At 39.3% G+C, this 16,790-nt stretch overlaps 1 protein-coding gene across 8 annotated transcripts in view; it reads right to left on the bottom strand.

Moving 5' to 3' along the window:
- LOC106068661 (complexin-like) overlaps window positions 1-16,790 on the bottom strand; it is a 151,754-nt gene that overhangs the window by 102,604 nt on the left and 32,360 nt on the right. Inside the window, exon 1 of one of the 8 annotated variants that reach the window (XM_056031823.1) lies at window positions 14,199-14,296. The exons of 6 other annotated variants lie outside the window; for them this stretch is intronic. The gene's annotated coding sequence lies outside the window, so the exon portion shown is untranslated. Of the gene's footprint in view, window positions 1-6,030; window positions 6,053-14,198; window positions 14,297-16,790 lie in introns of those variants that run through there. One more of the 8 variants, XM_056031872.1, reaches the window with a different exon arrangement.

Raw genomic sequence — 16,790 nt, 5'->3', positions numbered from 1 at the left:
TGTATAAAGTGTGGCAGACATTCGACAAGTCAGATGTGAAGGATCAGGTTTAGAGCTACACAAAAGCCCAAAATCATAAGCTTTCCAAAGAGTGTACAGTGGTAGGGGTCAGCATCGTGTGAAAAACACAGCACAGAATACAAACTGTTCAGAACAAAACCTGTTTGTAGTCAACACACGGGGAACAAGTGTTGAATCAGAAGATAGATCTAGTGAAAAGTTCAATAAAAACAAAATATTCAACTTTGTGTTTTCTGTCGATGTTCTTAGCATTCCAAAGTTTTCTCCTCGTGGCTTCATAAAGCAATTAGCTTCATTGACCTCACTTTATTTAGAACTCACTCAAGTTAACAGCCTTGAACCTTATCTTCTAAAAGAAAATATTGTCAACAACTGCAACAAACTATTTCAAAAGAACTGACCTATCTAGCTTTAATGAGTATTTGATTTTTACACTGAAATAGTTTCATTATGCAATTAAAAGAAACCTAAAACAAAACAAATTATTTTATGTGGGCTACTACTCGATATTCGGAACAAACGAGGCAAAGCAGCGTAGGCAATATAATATGTCCGTCAATTGATAAGGTCAAAAAGGAAGAACTAGTCTCAACCTTAACTTATGTATTCGCCTTGAAAAGAAAGAAAAACTTGAGAGCAAAAACAAAAAACTTGTGCAGTGACTGCCAGGGAGTAGAACCATGAATGTGGGAATGAAACTAAAAGGGGGTGGGGCTACTCGGGGAGCGCGAGAGGATGAAAGATCGATTTGGACCCAATGAAATTTCCATTTCATGAGAACCCATCACATCGTGACCTTACCTCTGCTCCATGCTGGACAATTAGGCGGACGCCGGGTTGCGTTACTGCATTTTTACATTTTCCTTGATCTGGGAAATGTTTGGGGATGACGTAAGAGTGTTGGACACCCGGGGGGGGGGAGGAGTGCGTGTGGACGGGGGCGGACAAGAGAAGCGAATAATGACTGCAAGATTGGTTAACCATTAAATAACAATATCAAGCGTCGCGCCACCACTTTCATTTAGTATAAAACTGATTAAACATTTACATTAAGAACCAGACGTCTTATATTGAAACAGACAACAACAAAAAAACAGGCAATTATTAACAGAGAGAATCACCAACTGTTAATACAGCACATTGCTTTGAACAGAAAACATTGGATTAAAAGTGCATGTACAACGTAGATGCTTTCCATTGTAAAAATAGTTTGCAATTAAACATTTGTACGATAAACTAAACAATGTCAAGGACACTATATTGAGCTTCCCTGTTGCCAGCTAAAAAAAACTGAGCTTTAGTTTAAAACACTCAATGTGTGTCAGTTGATCTCCGTAACAAATCACTTGTAGTACCATTTGTTTTGAAGTTTGAAGTCATCCAGTGAAATGTTTCCTCCATGTGGACATGATGCTGTGCTCCACACGGAAGAGCTTGGACGATTTCATTCTGTCATCTCGAGGGGTAAAAAAAGTGCCACACAAATAGCGCCCCCCCCCCCCACAACACTTCCTTTAGTTCGTACACCGGAGACACCAAAAAGCTTTGCTATTTATAGTTTTTCTGCCATGTATAAAAATCTCCAATAGATAAACGCAAACTGAGGCCAATGTTTGTCTTTGAAATGGCACGTGATACATGGGAGATAGAAATGTCAAATGGTCGCTCTAGCTCTCACAAACCACTACCGAATCCCTTTTCAGCTTTGACTGAAATCTCCCATAATCAATAACGTAAAAGATTATTTTTCCTTTATGGCTGTTTAAGTTTTGTTCGATCTCAGGATTTTTTTGTTCTCTTTCAACAAACGAACACGTCAAAAAATGTGAGCATCACTGAAATGTTAGATCTACACTTAGAATAGAATTATCCCAAATACAAAATAAGAAGAGAATATTAGCATTTAGTTTAGGACTAAGTCTAAACATAAGAAGTTTGATGACACTGTCCAGGCTAGAAAAAACACTGAAACAAATGCTACCCTTTCCGCTCTATAAGACTTGAAAATAATACTTTTTGTGATCAGTTCAAAAATCTTCTTCTCAAATTTAGCTTCGTTGTTTATGTTCTTTTGTTCATCATTTTTGTCTTCAGAAGCTCATTTTGTAATAAGTTAGATACAGAGAGAGAGAGAAAGAGAAAGAGAGATTACTGTTACATTTTACTAATTATAGGTGGGGGGGGGGGGGAGTCATTTAAAATACATTCAATATTTGCATAAAAAGCTGAAGTTATGAGCATGGAATAGTGTAACTATTGCGCAGCAAACTTTGTATCTACTTTTTAACATCTCTACTTTTATGTCTGTTTCATTGGAGATTGGCACCAGGACATTCATTTACCGTTACCAAGGCAGCAGTCTGCCAGGCAGGTAATTTCACAAGATCAACAAGAATTTTTTTTATTTGTCAACTAAATGTGTCATCGAACATTGGACGCAGACGACCGAAGGTATCAATCAAAAGGTACTGCCATGTTTAATGCTGTCCTAACCCGTCACCACCGCCAGGTCTTGATTCTTTCTGTGAACATCAAAAGACTCTTACCGGTTCCATCAAGAAGACGATCCAAGATATCCAGTCAACTTAAACTTGTAATGGCCACAGACGTAAAACTGCGTCACACGACTCGGTGTCACAGTACTGAACTGTTAATAGAGTTCCCGCCATTTTTAATGGAGGGAAACAGAAAAAAACTCGCATGGGATTTCAAATGTATTATTTCCGTTTCGAAAATCAAATCAACGTCTGCTGTCAATCTGAAACTGACCCAGTTCTCAAATTCGCGGTAAAATGGCGGAGGTTGTGATGAAACGTCTTAAAACAAACCTGTGCTGTGCTCAGACTTCTGCCAGAAATAACGCTTTCGTTTTTAGATCTAGATCTTACTAATTTAAAATGCATTTAGTTTCAAACAGTTTTAGCATAGAATATTTATCCGCATTTCATATCCGCCTGTACATATGCACACCCAAAAGAGGACAAACAGGAGGACAGCACGTTAAACTTTGTAAATTAAGGACCAAAAAGAGGACCCAAAAAAAAAAAGACAAAGTAAACTTTTAAACAAAGGCATACAATTTATTTGATGAAACAGTTCAGTGTCAAACAAGTATATCAAATATCATATGGAACGAATCGACGTTTCGCAGCAGTTTCTTGTTTCTACCTACATGCACGACCTTTGGTTGAGGTTGTGAGTCGAGTCAATCCAGAATGTATTTCTGTGTCTGTGTCCACTGGGCGTTCAGGATGGACCACGGAAGAAGTCGATTCAAGATGAAATGCAACTACAACAGACCAGAATGAAAGCAGGACATTGTCACAATTTTAGGCCAATACAACCAATAACCCCATATGAACTTGCAGAACTCAGTGCATTTTTGTCGATGGGAAATCATTCGTGAAAATGGTAATTAAGCCAACGTTAATTAACAAATCTTATACAAAGTTTTCTTTGTTATTGATTAATATACATACAGTCTTTACATCAACATTGAATTATTTTATTTTATTCTAGATATTTTGCAATTTTTATCGCCTAATTCTCTACACAAGGCTTATCTCCCTCTACACAAGGCTTATCTCCCTCTACACAAGGTTTATCTCCCTCTACACAAGGCTTATCTCCCTCTACACAAGGCTTATCTCCCTCAACGCAAGGCTTATCTCCCTCTACACAAGGCTTATCTCCCTCTACACAAGGCTTATCTCCCTCTACACAAGGCTTATATCCCTCTACACAAGGCTTATATCCCTTTAACTTACCATGTTTATTTTTTTTTTTTCAATTTCTTTATATTTTATAAACAAACAAAATGAATTAATTATATAATTGGTCAATATATTGATTCATGTGTTATTAGGGACAAGGAATGACTGTTGAAAGTTTCAACTCGATACGAGAATTGGTAGTGGGGGAAATAACGTGTACAAAATACGTACCAGACAGATGGACAGAGGGAGTTCATATAAGCTTGGTAAACAAAAAATGACATAAGGAAAGTCATAGAGTCCGAAGACTAAAGAAAAGCGCAGTGTGTCATAGGTTAACCAGTTGTCATCTACAGAGTTCATTTTTAAAGATACATTCAGATTTTTTGAAAAATATTTGCTTTATGTCTAGTCATAATTAAAATCCACATAATCATTTCTTATCATTTACGTTCAACCCTTTTTGTGTGTTTCCTTCTTTTATTTTTTTATCAGAGACAAAAGTTATCTTTCCTATTCTTTGCAGCATACGACCAATATTTCTGACTCCCCTTAAACTGAAATATTTTAGAATACTTCCTGACTTCTAGGATGATTTCTTTTCAAACTGACTCAATGGTCCTCACTTTCTTTTTCGTGGTTCAAAAACATGCCCAATGAACAGATGTTGTAGACACTATCAACAAGGAAAGACACATTTTATGACTTATCGAAAACAATTTAATGACAAAGTGTTTATTTTTAATATTAACTAGCCATATGTTACCCGCGGCAGTTGGATTGCAAAACATTTTTGACCAAAATATCTCCAATCATTGAACTTATAGACGTTTTTTAGACCAGTGGTTGAGACAGGAGACTGAATTCAAGGATATAGAAGAGAAGAGCCCACGTTCCGGAGAGAAAGGCCAGACTAGTACTGCTGACTAGGTTCAAGGATATAGAAGTTCCGGAGAGAAAGGCCAGACTAGTACTGCTGACTAGGTTCAAGGATATAGAAGTTCCGGAGAGAAAGGCCAGACTAGTATTGCTGACTAGGTTCAAGGATATAGAAGGGAACAGCCCACGTTCCGGAGAGAAAGGCCAGACTAGTACTGCTGACTAGGTTCAAGGTTCAAGGATGTAGAAGGGAACAGTCCACGTTCCGGAGAGAAAGGCCAGACTAGTACTGCTGACTAGGTTCAAGGATGTAGAAGTTCCGGAGAGAAAGGCCAGACTAGTACTGCTGACTAGGTTCAAGGATGTAGAAGAGAACAGCCCACGTCCAGGAGAGAAAGGCCAGACTAGTACTGCTGACTAGGTTCAAGGATGTAGAAGAGAACAGCCCATGTCCCGGAGAGAAAGGCCAGACTAGTACTGCTGACTAGGTTCAAGGATGTAGAAGAGAACAGCCCATGTCCCGGAGAGAAAGGCCAGACTAGTACTGCTGACTAGGTTCAAGGATGTAGAAGTTCCGGAGAGAAAGGCCAGACTAGTACTGCTGACTATGTTCAAGGATGTAGAAGAGAACAGCCCATGTCCCGGAGAGAAAGGCCAGACTAGTACTGCTGACTAGGTTCAAGGATGTAGAAGAGAACATCCCATGTCCCGGAGAGAAAGGCCAGACTAGTACTGCTGACTAGGTTCAAGGATGTAGAAGAGAACATCCCATGTCCCGGAGAGAAAGGCCAGACTAGTACTGCTGACTAGGTTCAAGGATGTAGAAGAGAACATCCCATGTCCCGGAGAGAAAGGCCAGACTAGTACTGCTGACTAGGTTCAAGGATTCAGACCAAGCTAAGTCCCTCGATACCGTCGTCTATGCATGTTAGTAACAACAAATCAATGGCATGCAATGACTAATGATTCACAGATGTCTTCATAATGAAGCCGATTGTTTTGGGAAAAGAGAGGGGGGGGGATGAAATGCTGTCCTTCTGGCTAATGTCACTCTGCCTATTGATCGTCTTTACACGCAAGGCACACAGACTTCAACGGCCATGTATACGTCTTATCAGTTGGTTCCCCCCGGTTCATACAGCGTGATTTCGTGCATTGGCTCTGGGCTTCAGAAGACAACATTAAGGACATTGCAAATCATTCAAATCCTGGAAGACTAGAGTACTTTTAGTTCGATTTTAAAGAATAAAAGCATAAATCAAATAGAAAAGTGACTTAGTACTTATTAAATTATTATGAAACATATAGTCACATATAATTATAAAAAATTTGGCTAAAATATAAACTGAAATACAAAGGTCCGTTTGATTAGACTACAAAATAAAGAGAAAAAAATAAGTATGATAAAGGTATATACTTAGGTATGACATTGGTCAACTGTTATGAGAATAAATTGAACAGGATTTCAGCGAATGTCATAACTTGTAAACGTGCGCCGTCCAATTTGACTGAAGTATAAGTAAATACATGTAACAACGAGCTACCGAATTTCATTGACGCGCAGCCGCCTTTGTGTTTTCCTAAACTGTCTCTTATTGACCAATTAAATCTTCTTTCTCTCACTTCAGACGACACAGACAACAGATGATCAAACGTATTAAACTTTGCTACTTTGCTTTTAATAACGTCTTTTCTATGACGGTCTAGTTTTAAGCCGCTTTCATCATAATCCAGTCTAACAGGGGACGTGGGAGCATTGAATAAGCCGTGAGACCGCATCAATAGGAGATCGATATATCAACAAAAAGGTTACAGCTGTTTTCCTACTTTTTTTTTTAAACATATTTCTTAGCTCAAAATGAGGCTTCGAAGAGGCCAAGAGTTTATTCCTGCTCCAACCGCCGCCTCCCTGGCTCCCCGTTCCTATTACCTTATCTAGAGTTACGAGGTGAGCAGTCTGGAAAGAACACGTCAGACGCTCGTTATTACCAAACGTTCTTTCCCGCCAATTCACGCGTATGTTCAAGGAAAAGAAAATAAAAACAAGAAATCAGAAAACAAAAAATAAAAGAATCCTAAATCTGGCTAACTAGGTCGGCGAACGTCAATTTTTGTTGTCTTCTTATGTGGCCAATTAAGCCATAACGTCGGCAAATTAACTACCTTTATAGTTCAGCTTAGAATCAATTGTAATAATAATGCTTCCAGCACCCCGCCTCCCTTCGGTCAGTTCATCAAATCGTTACTTTTATGACGGTAAATGAAGAAAATCAAAATGTAACAACTTTAATAACACGCCCTTTTTTTTGTTGTCGCAGCATAGAAAGTCATATATCAAGCACGAATATGTCAATGTCGTAAAAATATAAGTTTAAACAACGTTGTATTCCATGTAATCTCTATATGTGGTAGAGACATTCTACTATCTCTATATGTGGTAGAGACTTTCTACAATATCTATATGCGGTAGAGACATTCTACTATCTCTATATGTGGTAGAGTCATTCTACAATATCTATATGTGGTAGAGACATTCTACAATATCTATATGCGGTAGAGACATTCTAATATCTCTATATGTGGTAGAGACATTCTACAATATCTATATGTGGTAGAGACATTCTACTATCTCTATATGTGGTAGAGACATTCTACAATCTCTATATGTGGTAGAGACATTCTACAATCTCTATATGTGGTAGAGACATTCTACTATCTCTATATGTGGTAGAGACATTCTACTATCTCTATATGTGGTATAGACATTCTACAATCTCTATATGTGGTAGAGACATTCTACTATCTCTATATGTGGTAGAGACATTCTACTATCTCTATATGTGGTAGAGTCATTCTACTATCTCTATATGTGGTAGAGACATTCTACAATCTCTATATGTGGTATAGACATTCTACAATCTCTATATGTGGTAGAGACATTCTACTATCTCTATATGTGGTAGAGACATTCTACTATCTCTATATGTGGTAGAGTCATTCTACTATCTCTATATGTGGTAGAGACATTCTACAATCTCTATATGTGGTAGAGACATTCTACAATCTCTATATGTGGTAGAGACATTCTACAATCTCTATATGTGGTAGAGACATTCTACTATCTCTATATGTGGTAGAGACATTCTACTATCTCTATATGTGGTAGAGTCATTCTACTATCTCTATATGTGGTAGAGACATTCTACAATCTCTATATGTGGTATAGACATTCTACAATCTCTATATGTGGTAGAGACATTCTACTATCTCTATATGTGGTAGAGACATTCTACTATCTCTATATGTGGTAGAGTCATTCTACTATCTCTATATGTGGTAGAGACATTCTACAATCTCTATATGTGGTAGAGACATTCTACAATCTCTATATGTGGTAGAGACATTCTACAATCTCTATATGTGGTATAGACATTCTACAATATCTATATGTGGTAGAGTAATTCTACTATCTCTATATGTGGTAGAGTAATTCTACTATCTCTATATGTGGTAGAGACATTCTACTATCTCTATATGTGGTCGAGACATTCTACAATCTCTATATGTGGTAGAGACATTCTACAATCTCTATATGTGGTAGAGACATTCTACTATCTCTATATGTGGTAGAGACATTCTACAATCTCTATATGTGGTATAGACATTCTACAATCTCTATATGTGGTAGAGACATTCTACTATCTCTATATGTGGTAGAGACATTCTACTATCTCTATATGTGGTAGAGTCATTCTACTATCTCTATATGTGGTAGAGACATTCTACAATCTCTATATGTGGTAGAGACATTCTACTATCTCTATATGTGGTAGAGACATTCTACTATCTCTATATGTGGTAGAGTCATTCTGCTATCTCTATATGTGGTAGAGACATTCTACAATCTCTATATGTGGTAGAGACATTATCATCAATGTTAAGCTAATAATTATTATATGAGTGTTAATATCGGTCTGACAGTCTTATTGATGCTATCATCAGTAAATCTGATAGTTTCAGTGATGGTAAATTCAATCTATCTGACAGACTCCGTGATGGTATCATCAGTCTATCCGACAGTATGAGTGATGGTATCTTAGTCTATCTGACAGTATGAATGATGGTATTATAGTCTATCTTACAGTCTCAGTGATGGTATCATCTGTCTATCCGGCAGTCTCAGTGATGGTATCATCAGTCTATCCGACAGTCTCAGTTATGGTATCATCAGTCTATCCGACAGTCTCAGTGATGGTATGTATCATTAGTCTATCTGACAGTCTCAGTGATGCCAAAAGTCTATCTGACAGTATGATTGATGATATCATAGTCTATCTTACAGTCTCAGTTATGGTATCATCAGTCTATCTGACAGTCTCATTAATGGTATCATCAGTCTATCTGACAGTCTCATTAATGGTATCATCAGTCTATCTGACAGTCTCATTAATGGTATCATCAGTCTATCTGACAGTCTCAGCGATGGTAACTTCAGGCTGACAGTCTCATCGATGGTAACTTCGGGCTATCTGACAATCTCACTGATAGTAAATCGGACTACCTCGGTGATATTTGATACTTTCGGTGAGCTGCTTACAAACAATCCATTCAATTCACAGCTAGACACACTTGTTAACATTTAGAATTGTTTATAGAACGTGTCATTCTTTTAGTAGTTGTCAGAGATGTTGTTTCATTGTGCAACGGGTGATCGTAGTTACAAAATGTTACACAAAAGTATTAACACTATTGACGAAACCTAACTCCATACAGCATACAATAGCCCAGTTGTCAAACAACGCGAGCTGAAACTACATGGAAAGTCGTGGAGATAAAACAATTAGGAAAAGATTGTAAACTTTGACTTTTAAATGCTTCAAAGACATCCAAAGTTTCGTCTAATCAAAACTAGAAGATAATGTAAGACATTGTCCTCAAATAGGCTAGAGCTACAGTGTAAAAAACAAAAACAAAAGTCATGATTGACTGCACACATCTTTCGAAGAAAAATAAGACGAACGCTGTACAGGCCAGTGCTAGAGAAAGGCAGACGGATCCAAGTAAACCTTTACTATATAGGCCTAAACAAATATAACAGAAGTTGACTTTAAAATCAACGAGGTACATTCTCTTTGGATGTCACTAGACAAGAATTTTCCTTCAGATCAACATGGCTTATTCTCTTCCTAGAAGTCAATGAACAATAGGCCTGCTGTTCCCTAAAATTCAAAAAAGTTTACACTCTATCTCTAGAGAATCATACGCTGTCTCGAGTGAATCACACTCTGTCTCGAGTGAATCACACTGTCTCGAGTGAATCACACTCTGTATCGAGTGAATCACACTCTGTCTCGAGTGAATCACACTCTGTCTCGAAAGAATCACACTCTGTCTCGAGTTAATCACACTCTGTCTCGAGAGAATCACATTCTGTCTCGAGGGAATCACACTCTGTCTCGAGGGAATAACGCTCTGTCTCGAGAGAATCACACTCTGTCTCGAGTAAATCACACACACTCTGTCTCGAGTGAATCACACACACTCTGTCTCGAGTGAATCACATACACTCTGTCTCGAGTGAATCACACTCTGTCTAGAGTGAATCACACTCTGTCTCGAGTGAATCACACTCTGTCTCGAGTGATTCACACTCTGTCTCGAGAGAATCACACTCTGTCTCGAGTGAATCACACTCTGTCTCGAGTGAATCACACTCTGTCTCGAGTGAATCACACTCTGTCTCAAGTGAATCACACTCTGTCTCGAGTGATTCACACTCTGTCTCGAGAGAATCACACTCTGTCTCGAGTGAATCACACTCTGTCTCGAGTGAATCACACTCTGTCTCGAGTGAATCACACTCTGTCTCGAGTGAATAACACTCTGTCTCGAGTGAATCACACACACTCTGTCTCGAGTGTATCACACTCTGTCTAGAGTGAATCACACTCTGTCTAGAGTGAATCACACTCTTTCTCGAGTGAATCACACTCTGTCTCGAGTGAATCACACACACTCTGTCTCGAGTGAATCACACTCTGTCTCGAGTGAATCACACTCTGTCTCGAAAGAATCACACTCTGTCTCGAGTTAATCACACTCTGTCTCGAGAGAATCACATTCTGTCTCGAGGGAATCACACTCTGTCTCGAGGGAATAACGCTCTGTCTCGAGAGAATCACACTCTGTCTCGAGTAAATCACACACACTCTGTCTCGAGTGAATCACACACACTCTGTCTCGAGTGAATCACATACACTCTGTCTCGAGTGAATCACACTCTGTCTCGAGTGAATCACACTCTGTCTCGAGTGATTCACACTCTGTCTCGAGAGAATCACACTCTGTCTCGAGTGAATCACACTCTGTCTCGAGTGAATCACACTCTGTCTCGAGTGAATCACACTCTGTCTCGAGTGAATCACACTCTGTCTCAAGTGAATCACACTCTGTCTCGAGTGAATAACACTCTGTCTCGAGTGAATCACACACACTCTGTCTCGAGTGAATCACACACACTCTGTCTCGAGTGTATCACACTCTGTCTAGAGTGAATCACACTCTGTCTCGAGTGAATCACACTCTTTCTCGAGTGAATCACACTCTGTCTCGAGTGAATCACACACACTCTGTCTCGAGTGAATCACACTCTGTCTCGAGTGAATCACACTCTGTCTCGAGGGAATCACACTCTGTCTCGAGAAAATCACACTCTGTCTCGAGGGAATAACACTCTGTCTCGAGTGAATCACACTCTGTCTCGAGAGAATCACACTCTGTCTCGAGGTAATCACACTCTGTCTAGAGAGAATCACACACACTCTGTCTCGAGAGAATCACACTCTGTCTCGAGAGAATCACGCTCTGTCTCGAGTGAATCACACTCTGTCTAGAGTGAATCACACTCTGTCTCGAGTGAATCACACTCTGTCTCGAGTGAATCACACTCTGTCTCGAGTGAATCACACACACTCTGTCTCGAGTGAATCACACTCTGTCTCGAGTGAATCACACACACTGTCTCGAGTGAATCACACACACTCTGTCTCGAGTGAATCACACTCTGTCTCGAGAGAATCACACTCTGTCTCGAGTGAATCACACTCTGTCTCGAGTGAATCACACTCTGTCTCGAGAGAATCACACTCTGTCTCGAGGGAATCACACACTGTCTCGAGAGAATCACACTCTGTCTCGAGTGAATCACACTCTGTCTCGAGTGAATCACACACACTCTGTCTCGAGAGAATCACACTCTGTCTCGAGAGAACCACACTCTGTCTCGAGTGAATCACACTCTGTCTAGAGTGAATCACACTCTGTCTCGAGTGAATCACACTCTGTCTCGAGTGAATCACACTCTGTCTCGAGTGAATCACACACACTCTGTCTCGAGTGAATCACACTCTGTCTCGAGAGAATCACACTCTGTCTCGAGAGAATCACACTCTGTCTCGAGGGAATAACACTCTGTCTCGAGAGAATCACACTCTGTCTCGAGTGAATCACACTCTGTCTCGAGTGAATCACACTCTGTCTCGACTGAATCACACTCTGTCTCGACTGAATCACACTCTGTCTCGAGTGAATCACACTGTCTCGAGTGAATCACACACACTCTGTCTCGAGTGAATCACACTCTGTCTCGAGTGAATCACACACACTCTGTCTCGAGAGAATCACACTCTGTCTCGAGAGAATAACACTCTGTCTCGAGTGAATCACACTCTGTCTCGAGTGAATCACACTGTCTCGAGTGAATCACACTCTGTCTCGAGTGAATCACACACACTCTGTCTCGAGTGAATCACACTCTGTCTCGAGTGAATCACACTCTGTCTCGAGAGAATCACACTCTGTCTCGAGGGAATCACACTCTGTCTCGAGAGAATCACACTCTGTCTCGAGGGAATCACACTCTGTCTCGAGAGAATCACACTCTGTCTCGAGGGAATAACACTCTGTCTCGAGAGAATCACACTCTGTCTCGAGAGAATCACACTCTGTCTCGAGTGAATCACACACACTCTGTCTCGAGTGAATCACACTCTGTCTCGAGTGAATCACACTCTGTCTCGAGAGAATCACACTCTGTCTCGAGTGAATCACACTCTGTCTCGAGTGAATCACACTGTCTCGAGAGAATCACACTCTGTCTCGAGAGAATCACACTGTGTCGAGAGAATCACACTCTGTCTCGAGAGAATCACACTCTGTCTCGAGTGAATCACACTCTGTCTCGAGAGAATCACACTCTGTCGTGTAGTGCAAAACTTCAAACGAAATTCTGTTTGAATTCCTGAAAACTATCGTATCATATTAATATGCTATTATCAACTAAATTCTTCATGACAAAAATTTCTAATGCAATAAGGATTTATATCGATTAACCAATCATTTTTTTTTTACATTACCACTATTCAAATAAGAACTTCATGGAGGGTGGGTGGATGGGTGAACCTGGAAGTTGAACTCAAAAAGTGCTCTAACGATTTTCTTATAAATTTATGATCTATATCGCTGAGAAAAGAGTTACTAGCTCGTTGGCCACGGGTGGAAAACTCTAGATTGACCGTTATAATTTTTCAAAGTAAAAAAAAAAAAAAAAAAAATTTAACGAGAGAACTAGATCTAGATCCAACATCAGTTTAGAAAAGACTATCGCGTTCTTGAAAGGACTATCGCTTTCGGTAATTTCCGAATGTAAGGTTATATTGATTCAAGAGTTTCAGGAATTAATGTTCAGGAAAATTTTGAGCATTGTCTTCTACGTCCATCATTGGAATACTATCAACAATAGCAGATCTATACGTTCGCTTAACCAGTATTCTTTCTCAGGGGGAAAGGGGGGATGGGGCGGGGTAAGAAAATGTTCCATTGTTTTTTTATCAAACATTCAGAGAGAAAAACAAACAAATGCTCTATAAGTTGTATAAAGGAGGTATTGTCTTTAAAACAAAAAAAGTATTTTAATGTGTTTACAGAATGAGGGGGGATGACATCAGTTAGAGCCCTATTAGGTGTTCCAGTTAAAGGCAACTGAGCCGTGGTTCGAGTCAAAGTTGAGACACAAGATCTTTAGTCGGGATTCAATGAGGCGTCTGGGTCCATCAAGCTCTAACGTGGGCGTGACGTAGTGCTTACCACGCCGCAGCTCGAAGGTCACATCAACTTGTAAACTCTACATAGATTGGTCCAAATTCCTTTGCATGTGGAAGCTTCTCTTTAAAGTTGTAATGCCAAAGGCCGATATCAATCACAGGTCCAAGAATTCAATTTTTTTAAATAATATGTTTCATCTTCGTTTAACAATAGATGACTAGATCAATCTTTAAAACAAGCTACCGTGCATGTCTAGGAACGTAAGAAGAGTATCGATCAACCTAAATGTGTTAATGTCTAAACAGTCACAATCAATAGTATGATCTGTGTACCTGACTCTAACTTTCTACAGACGCCTAAATGAAAAAAGGTTTGCTGCCTGGAATGCCCCTCAACCTGTGTTCAACTGAAGCTAAACACGGCAGTCACTGCAGCTTGAAGAGGAGAAAACAAAACACGTACAATGGTGGAAGAAAAACTTACCAGATGCGGCTTGGACTGAATGAAGAACACTGGGGTTAGATTGGTACTTGCCAATGCTCTAGCTATGGCTTCCTTTGGTCCACGAGCTGGACCTGGTCGTGGTGAGTGAGCGAGGGGAGGGGGGGGGGAATCTGGTTAATTGTTATGCTGATGACACAACGTTAGAGCTAAAGAGAAGGGGAGAGAGAATTCTGTAGTAGACTCAAGCTCTGACGTTCAAGGAAAATGGTTGGGGGGAGGAGGATGTGGAAAGTGGTCAACGGGGTGGGTGGGAGAGAAAATAAAAAGTAGTAGAGGTGTATTGACAGGGTATGAAGAGAGAGAGAGTGGGGCGAGACTAGACTGGGGAGGAAGAAAGGAAGGTGGGAGAGAGTAGACAGTGAAACGATTTAGCTATCCAGAATAAGGGGGGGATGACATCAGTTAGAGCCCTAAACCAGAGAGAGTAGACAGTGGAACGATTTAGCTATACAGAATGAGGGGGGATGACATCAGTTAGAGCCCTAAACCAGAGAGAGTAGACAGTGGAACGATTTAGCTATCCAGAATGAGGGGGGATGACATCAGTTAGAGCCCTAAACCAGAGAGAGTTGTCAGTGGAACGATTTAGCTATACAGAATGAGGGGGGGGGGAGGGATGACATCAGTTAGAGCCCTAAACCAGAGAGAGTTGTCAGTGGAACGATTTAGCTATCCAGAATGAGGGGGGATGACATCAGTTAGAGCCCTAAACCAGAGAGAGTAGACAGTGGAACGATTTAGCTATCCAGAATGAGGGGGGGGGGAGGGATGACATCAGTTAGAGCCCTAAACCAGAACACGGCGAGTGAAGTGGGCGCCACAAGAATAGTGCCTTATCACGCACAACGCGACGTCATGCCCAGGGGTCCTGCAGACATTCACGGGAAAATAAAATGAGATCAGGACTTTTTTTTTTAATGCCAACATTTTGTATATTTCAAAAAAAGAGATTGAAGAGTTAGAATTGAAATAAGCAGCATGGCAGGAATGTCTTCTGTCACCAAAAAACTAACTTTTCAATTACTCTAGAATATATGTGCCAATGGATGGCTTTTGATTTGTGAGTGAATGGGCTTTGTAAGTGTATGATAGTATTAGGACATATCAATTACACACCGAAATGTCATTAAACAAAGTAATACATGTAATAGTATAACTTGCAATATGTAATAGTTGCAATAATGTAATAATATACTGCATATTTCTCTCAATATATGTTTCTCTTTCAAGCTTTCTAAATCTGTTATCGACCAAGATTTTGTGTTCCTCCAATAGCAATCTACATCTCCTGAAACCAATCTAGACAACGGCCTTGTCGGGACAGTTATCCTTAAAATGCTAGAAACATCTGGCTACAGAAAAACTTCATCAAACAATTGCCTTCGATTTCTCAGTAAGTAGAGCCAAAAATACATTTCCCTTTCTACACAGACAACCGGCCAAGGCTTCATCTAGGAGTTTTGTTTTTGAACCAGGATCTATAGAAAATCAAGGGAAACAATCTTGGCAGGTGCATAACGATACAATACAAACACAACTATGTTTCTCACATCTACAGAAGGAGTGATAGGACCTGTTATAGCTGGATTTCAAGTTTAGCGACTTTGTTAATATTTGACCCAACAAGAAATCAACATATATTTGGATTTTTTGTTATTGTTGTAATCCACGAGAAGTGTGTTAATATAAAAAAATATTTTTAGAAAATTAAGGTAAAATGATTACAGCCGTATTTACAAAACAATAACAACATTTTAAAGAATAGTTGTATCAATTAGTTTGGATCAGTCTTGTAATGAACATTTGAATACATCCAGATAACAATGATGAATCTGTACGATTAGAAATATTTTCACCAATTGTTTTTGTTTAGCACTAAAATGACGCTAAAATTAAGGACAACTATATCTACAGTCCAGTGAATGCATCTATATAAAGACTACAATCAATAATATCTACATTCCAGTGAATGCATCTATATAAAGACTACAATAATATCTACATTCCATTGATTGTATCTATATAAAAAAAAATACAATAATATCTACATTCCATTGAATGTATTTTTATAAAAATTACTAATATTAGATCAACATTCCAGTAAATATGCCTTATTTAAATATGACTACAGTTAAATCTATGATTTCAATGACATAAAGAAGCAACTAAAACTGCCTTAAAATGGGAAGTAAATTGCTGGTGACAGGCGCATTGTAAATTGATAAACAGTTAAATCAATGCTTCCTTGAAAAGAAAATTGCTGTTGACAGGTGCATTGTAAATTGATAAACAGTTAAATCAATGCTTCCTTGAAAAGAAAATTGCCGTTGACAGGTGCATTGTAAATTGATAAACAGTTAAATCAATGCTTCCTTGAAAAGAAAATTGCTGTTGATAGGTGCATTGTAAATTGATAAACAGACAATCTTTATTTCGAACAGACATACGTCAGAGGGTTTGTAGGATATAGTCATGAAATAGTTGGAAAAGAAACAGACGTTTACGAGCGTTTTGCGCACCGTGTTTTAAGTCTAGATCTAGAGGCCCAGCACCGTGTTTTAAGTCTAGATC

The sequence above is a fragment of the Biomphalaria glabrata genome, chromosome 1, assembly GCF_947242115.1.
Source record: "Biomphalaria glabrata chromosome 1, xgBioGlab47.1, whole genome shotgun sequence".
NCBI lineage: Eukaryota > Metazoa > Mollusca > Gastropoda > Planorbidae > Biomphalaria > Biomphalaria glabrata.
The sequence above is the reverse complement of the archived record's forward strand: the minus strand, read 5'-3'. Positions and strand labels throughout refer to the sequence as shown.